The following is a 7,198-nucleotide window of genomic DNA, read 5'->3' on the forward strand; positions in this document are numbered from 1 at the left end:
GCTCCGCCCCCGCCGTGATGGACGGACTGAGTGACACACCGGCAACCAGTCGGGTGTCTTCTTTCCGATCGGATTAACCGTTTAACTCCTTAGCGTCCGTGCGCGCCGCTGCTAGGCAGAGCGCTCCGGAGAGAGCCGAGTTCCGGCGCCCCCTCCCCGCCGGGAGCGGGGCTGTGCGTGGGCGGGGAGGGCCCCCTCCTCGGGTGGCTGCCCCCCACTGGCCCGGACGGAGGAGGAGGGGGGCGGCGCTGACAGCCGCGGCGGGCGGGGGGCAGGGAGGGGCGGGACGGGGCGGGGGAGCCGGGGCTGGCGCCGAGCGGGGCGCCGAGCGCGGAGAGCGCAGCCGGGCTCGGAGCCGAGCGCCAGGAGCCGACAGGAAGCTGCGGCGCCCGGCCCGGGGGCGATCGGCCCGCAGCGCCCCCGGGTCTGTCCCCGGGGCGCCATGGCCCCACTGAGGCCGGGCGCACCGGCCGGACCCGGGGCGGGTGGACTCACGCGCAGCTGAGCGGGGTGCAGCTCGGAAAAGGCCGGGCCGCCCCCCCACACACACCCCAACGCGGGGCGCAGGTGGGGGCCGGCGCCATGGAGCCCCCGGCCGCCCCCTCGGAGAGGAGCCTGTCCCTGTCTCTGCCCGGGCCCCGGGAGGGCCAGGCCACCCTGAAGCCGCCTCCGCAGCACCTGTGGAGGCAGCCGCGGACCCCCATCCGAATCCAGCAGCGCGGCTACTCGGACAGCGCGGAGCGCGCCGAGCCGGAGCGGACGCCGCACCGGCCCATCGAGCGCGCCGATGCCGTGGACACCGGCGACCGGCCCGGCCTGCGCTCCACTCGCATGTCCTGGCCCTCGTCCTTCCACGGCACGGGCACGGGCGGCGGCGGCGCGGGCGGAGGCAGCTGCAGGCGGTAAGACTCGGGGTCGGCGGACGCGCGCCGAGCGGCTAGGCGCGCAGCGAGGACGCCGCTCGTCCCGCCGACCGCAGGGGGCGCTGTGCGCGGCGGGGGTCTGTGTGGCTGGCGGGGGCGGCGGGGGCAGTCCTCGGCGGGGGGCGTTCTGGCCCCGGGCCCCTGCTCGTGCGTGGCACAGGAGGCTTCCTACCTGAGCTTGGCCATGGCTCGAAGCCTACATCGATGTCAACACACGATGCTACGTGTGGCCTTAACCAGCAAAACAGTGGCTAAAGGGGGGAACGTCTTGGAAGGACTTTCCTGGAGCCACGGGGCTGGGAGCTAGATGCGCTGTGTATGGGGTATCCTGGGGGCACTGTGTTTCGGGGCCTCTTGGGGGACCACACTTTCTGGGAGGCATTCGTAGACTCCTCTTGTAGCAGCTGGCGGGCAGGGGTCCCGAGATCTTCTTGGGGAGCATTGTTTCGGGGGGCCCTGTGTATTGGGCTGGAGCCCCCATGGGGCTGGAGAGTTGGGGTGCAGTGTGTTGAGGGGATGTCTGATGATCTCTGGCTGTGGCGGGACCAGTGGCGGGTGCCCGGCTGGGTGCTCAGCCTGGGCGTCTGGGGTCCGTGATGGTGACGCCATGATCCGGTGTCTCCAGGACCTGGTGGTGGGGACGTGGTACTCCGAGGTCGGTCACTGTGTGCTTCTGGGACAGTGATGGTGACAGCATGACTGTGCCTGCCGTGGGGGTGCTGTGACTCCACGACTCGGCGTCCCCATGGGACACAGTGATGGTGACACAGTGGCTGTGTCTGCCCCCAGGGCGGCGTGGTCGTGACATGGACAGCGTGTGACGGTGCGTGCGTCCGGGATGCTGGGACTCTGTGACAGGGTGACCCAGGGATGGTGACACAGTGTCTGCTCCCCAGGGGACAGTGGCTGGGAGACAGGGTCTGTGCCCCAGGGGCACGCTGGGATGTGTTTACGCCAGGAACCGTGGGGCTGTCCCTGGGACACCTTGGAGGTGGTCTTGTCTGAGAGCCCGTGCTGGGGTTTGGGGCCCGTGTTTCGTGGCCTGGAATCACCTGGTGTCCTTAACGATTCTGCCTGTTTGGGTGGTACTGACTGATGGCTCGGGCCGCCTGCTGGGCCCGACTCTTGGGGCTGGTGAGGGCCAGACTTCTCATGGCTGTGGAGTTCCGAAGGAGGCTGAACCCCTGTTCTCTGTAGGTGCTCTCCGGGGACCCTCTGCAGAACTGCCCAGGTCACCCCCACCTTTGATGCACACCCCCCCCCCCGGCCCCATCACCCTTGCTCGGGCCATGAGGCCAGTGTCTGTTGCGAGGTGGGGGTGTGGGGGAGCCTGAATTTCCCCAAAAGGAACTGGAAAGAAGTTGAAGGAAAACAAAGCTGGAATCAACAGGAAATGCCAAGACCAGAGGCTTCGAGGAAAGGAGGGGCTGGTGTGTGTGTGTAGGAGTAGGTCCTGTTCCTTCTAAGGAGCCCCCCGACACACACACTGCCCACCTGCGCCAGATCCCTGTAGGACAGGGAGGCCCACAGAGCAGGAAGAAAGTTCCCGAGGGTCTGTGTACACACCCAGCGAACAGCTGGAATCCAAGGCAGGTCTGCCCCGAGCCTGTGTGTCTTTGTGTAAGTGTCTGGCCCTCGCTGACGCCTCTCTGAGCTCTGGGCTCCGAGTGACTGCCCAGAAAATGGTCCTGGGGTGGGGGGAGAGCCAACACCGGGAGGGGACAACCAAAAAAACACCACATTCCCCCCCCCCCCCGCCATGGGCTCAGGTGTCTGTTTCTCTCTGGGTCTCTGTGCTGTGGGCTGAGGGAGGCCATTGGTGCCAGCAACCTCCCCCCACTCGCTGGAGGAGGAGGAGGGAAGGGGGCCCTGTCTGTTGAGCACTGGCTGGTGTTTCTCCAGGGAGGGGCGCTGCCAGTGCACACAGGGGTGGGCGCAAGTTCCGGCACCCCACGTTGGAGTTCATCCAGTGAGCTCCCCCCCCAACTTGAGTCACAGCCATCCCCAGAGAGAGAGAGAGAGAGAGAGGGCACTGCCCCCCCATGCAAGGTGGCACCCACACCCGGGCCCCTCCAGACCTGGGGATGCATGAGAAGGCGCTGTTGGCGCCCCGCGGGGCTGAGTCACGCACTGCCACGATCTGTCAAGAGGCAGATGGAGCGGGAGGAAGAGGAGGACTTGTTGGGGGGGGATGTGGGTGCCTGATTTGGGGGCTGGGCCAATGCACCGATCTGCCCTCTTCCTTGGGACCCTAAATTCTCCCCCTATGGAAGCGAGTTGCGCTGCGTGGTCCCAGGAGAGGGTGGAGGCAACCGGGTGCAGGCCTCGGGCTGGTCGGTGATCTCTGACTTCTCTTAGGTCCGCGCCTGCCTTGGTGCCTTGGCGCCCGGTCCCTGTCTGTGTGTTGGGAGCAAGGCGGGGGTCCCTCCGCGCGCCCTCTGCTGGGCGACGAGAAAAGCGCAGTCCTGGGTGTGCGCTCCGCGCCGGGGGCCGCCTCCGGGACGCGAGTCCCCGAGCGAGCCAAGCCGCCGCCGCCACGGCCCCTGCCGCCGCGCCCCGGATTTTTATTTCATGCATATTGAGCGCTTTGGGGGGAGCGGGCGCCAGGACGGCCGACCGCAGGCTGCGGGGTGGGCTTGGGACCGGTCCCTGGCTCCCATCCACCACGCACCCCTAGCCCAGCGCAGCGGCGACCTGGGCGGGAAAGTTGCGGACGCGGAGAGTTCTCGTCCCGTCTCCGCGCGCTTGGTCCCGGTGCGGACGCCAGGGGCCTCCCAGGACCCGGGATCTGTGCTTCCTCCTACCAAGGAAACCGAGACGAGATGACTGGCCCGCCCGCTGACGCACAGTGTGGCCTGGGCGCAGCGCTTGTGCGTCCCCGAGGCTGGGCTGAGAAATGGGAACTGGCCCCCGCCCCCTCGTCCCGGGCTGCGGCGGGGCCGGGCAGCCCGGAGCTGCTGTTTGGAGCAAACACTTCCTCAGATGACGTCAGCAGAGAGAAAGGGGGCGTCCCCCAGACCGCAAACCCAGCCCATCTGGCGCTGGTAACGGATCCCCTGCAGAAAACTGGGGCTTTGGACCCTGGGGAGCATGGAGTTTGCGCGCACGGTTTTTCCTCGTGAGACGCAAAGAGTTCAAGTTCAGGTTTCCCCAGGTGCGCGCCAGTTTCTTCAACCGCTGCACCTGCAGGGGCCCCGGCTCAGCCCGGCTGGGGGACCATCCAGACGCTGCTGTGTGCGGCTCTCAGGCCAGGGTGTGATGCAGAATAGCGAGTGGAGCCAGGAGATAATTTTAGACGGTGACACGTGGTGGGGATGAAGAAAAGACGGGCCCTGAGGTCAGGGAAGTCCTTTCCAAGAGGATGACATTTGAGCGGAGATCTAAATAAACCCGGGGAGGATGCTGTGAGTCTGATGCGAGAGGGTGCCAGCCGGCGGGAACAGGCTGTGCAAAGGTACTGGGGCAGGGTAGGGGGGGGCGGTGAATGGGAGGAGATGAGGCAGGGAGGTTTGGGGCAGCTTTTGTAGGGCTTCCCAAGAAGGGTCAAAGGTCACCGATGGAGAGAAACTGACCGCTGGAAAGGCTAGTGTAGCCTAGTAGCTACATTCGCAGTCTCTGGAGCCAGACCCACCCCCCCCCCCGGGGCCCCTAACCCAGTTCTGCTCCTGGCGGGCTGGGTGACTTTGGCCAGGCCACTTCCCGTCTCTGGGGACAAGAACCCACTCTCAAGGGTTCGTCTGGGAATGAGCAGGCACAACAGCCCAGGACGTCTGAGTGGCCGAGGAAGGATGCCCGCCTTCCCTCGCTCCCCATCTGTGCCTCCTCTGTGGGGCCCTGGATCTTCCTGGGCCTGGGGCCGGCGTTCTGACCCGCGGACCTGTAGCCACAGCCGCAGACATTTTAGTCCACCTAAGCCAAGGGGCGTTACTGACCCCTAGCGGCTAAAGGCCGCGTGCGCCGCACCTGCTCTATGTGGCAGCCCCAGCGCTGCACCCCACACCCCACACCCCATGTCTATAGCGCCGAGGCTGAGAAACCTCAGGCTCTGAACCAGGCGCTGTCACCTCCACGGGTGATAATTGGTTCTTGCTGGGCACAGGAGCGGTGATAAAAACCTCCCGTTAAGGGCATGTATACAGGGGTCCCCGAGTCCCGTGTATAAAATGGCACAGCGTTTGCATAGAAATTCTTTGCCCCTTCCTGTATACTTTGGGTCCCCTCTGGCTGACTTGCAATACCTCCTACGAGATAAATGCTGCCTAAGTAGCTTTTAGGCTATATTGCTTAGGGAATAATGACAAGAAAAAATTTTAAAGGCTTATTTTCTTTGAAAGGCAGAGTGAGAGAGATCTTCCATCTGGGGGTTCACTCCTCAAATGGCCTCAATGGCCAGGGCTGGGCCAGGCCAAAGCCAGGAGCCTGGAACTCTATCTGGGTCTCCCACGTGGGTGCAGGGGCCCAAGCACTTGGGCCATCTTCCGCTGCCCTCCCAGGCGCATTAGCGGGGAGCTGGGTGGGAAGTGGAGCAGCTGGGACTTGAACCGGTGCCCTTATGGGATGCCGGCATCACAGGTGGAGGCTTACCCTGCTGTACCACACAGCGCCAGCCCCCAGACGGAAAGTTTTCCTGAATGCTTTGCCATCTGAGGTTGGTCGGATCGGAATGCAGAATCACAGAGAGAGAGGTGACTGTACACACAGTAGGTGTTAACAGTTGATGGGCGCGGCACCTTTGTAAGGGAAAAACACCTCCTGGGGCAACCCCAGAGGCAGTAATGAAGTAAAATGTACAAACAGACCTAGCACCTGGCCCAACCAATGGCTGCGTGTGTGACCTTGAAACAACCTTGACTTCTTTTTTTCTCTCCAAGGCTCAGTTTTCCCGTCTATAAAATGGAGACCATGGTAGCACCCCATGGGTGTTTGGGGATGGTTAAATGAGATACTAGCGAGCGGTTCAGACTGTCCAGGAAACCCTTTCAAGGTTAGCTGCCATCATTATATCATCATGGTCTTCATCATCGTCGTCTTTGCTCTCGGTCTCCTCGGGTTAGTGCAGTACCTTGCAAATTACCTTTCGGTAAATGTCTTCTCAGGGGTGGGGGTCTGGAGCAGCAGTTAAAGTGTTAGGACACACAGGGGCCCGGAGCTGTGCTGTAGCGGATAAAGCTGCTGCCTGCAGTGCCGGCATCCCATATGGGCACCGGTTCGAGTCCTGGCTCCTCCACTTCCGATCCGGCTCTCTGGTATGGCCTGGGAAAGCAGTGGAAGATGGCCCAAGTCCTTGGTTCCCTGCACCCGCGTGGGAGACCTGGAAGAAGCTCCCGGCTCCTGGCTTCGGATCGGTGCAGCTCCAGCTGTTGCAGCCATCTGGGGAGTGAACCAGCGGATGGAAGACCTCTCCTCTCTCTGTCTCCCTGCTTTAATAACTTAAAATAAACACAGTTTAAAAATAAACTTTTTATAATGCTAGCATTACTATCATTTAGTGAGCACTTACTATGCCCAGATACTTACCCTGTGCATGCAGGAGGTGGATATGATTATTGCTTCCATTTTACAGCTGGGAAGACTGAGGGTCAGTGAAGTGATGTGCCCACCATTGAATGGCTAAGAAATGCCGGCGGTCAGGCTCAAGCTTAGGCCGCCTGACCCTGGGCCCAGTGGTGTGAGAGCTGACAGGTGCCAAAGCGGGGAGGTATTTCAGAGTGGCAGGACTGTACCTAAATAGATTCACCCGAGGGGCAGGCGCTGTGCATAGTGGGTAGAGCCACCACCTGCAATGCTGGCATCCCATATGGGTGCCGGTTCTAGTCCCGGCTGCTCCACTTCCGATCCAGCTCTCTGCTGCGGCCTGGGAAAGCAGTGGAAGATGGGCCAAGTCCTTGGGCCCCTGCACCCGCGTGGGAGACCCGGAAGCAGCTCCTGGCTCCTGGCTTCTGATCAGCACAGCTCCAACTGTTGCAGCCATCTGGGGAGTGAACCAGCGGATGGAAGACCTTTCTCTCTCTCTGCTTCTTTTTCTCTCTGTGTGTAACTCTGACTTTGAAATAAATGAATAAATGTTTTAAAAAAAATAGATTCAGTCCCTTCTTAAAGTTAAACTTTGCCTCCTGTGCACTTATCACTGGCTTTATTCAAGAGGCTTTGTTTATTTTTATTTGAAAGGCAGAGAGAAAGACAGAGGACACCCCCCCCCCCCACCTCCACGGGTTCACTCCTCAAATGCCTGCAGCAGCCAGGGCTGGACCAGGCTCAAGCCAGGAGCTGGAGCT

This window comes from Lepus europaeus, chromosome 20, assembly GCF_033115175.1.
Source record: "Lepus europaeus isolate LE1 chromosome 20, mLepTim1.pri, whole genome shotgun sequence".
NCBI lineage: Eukaryota > Metazoa > Chordata > Mammalia > Lagomorpha > Leporidae > Lepus > Lepus europaeus.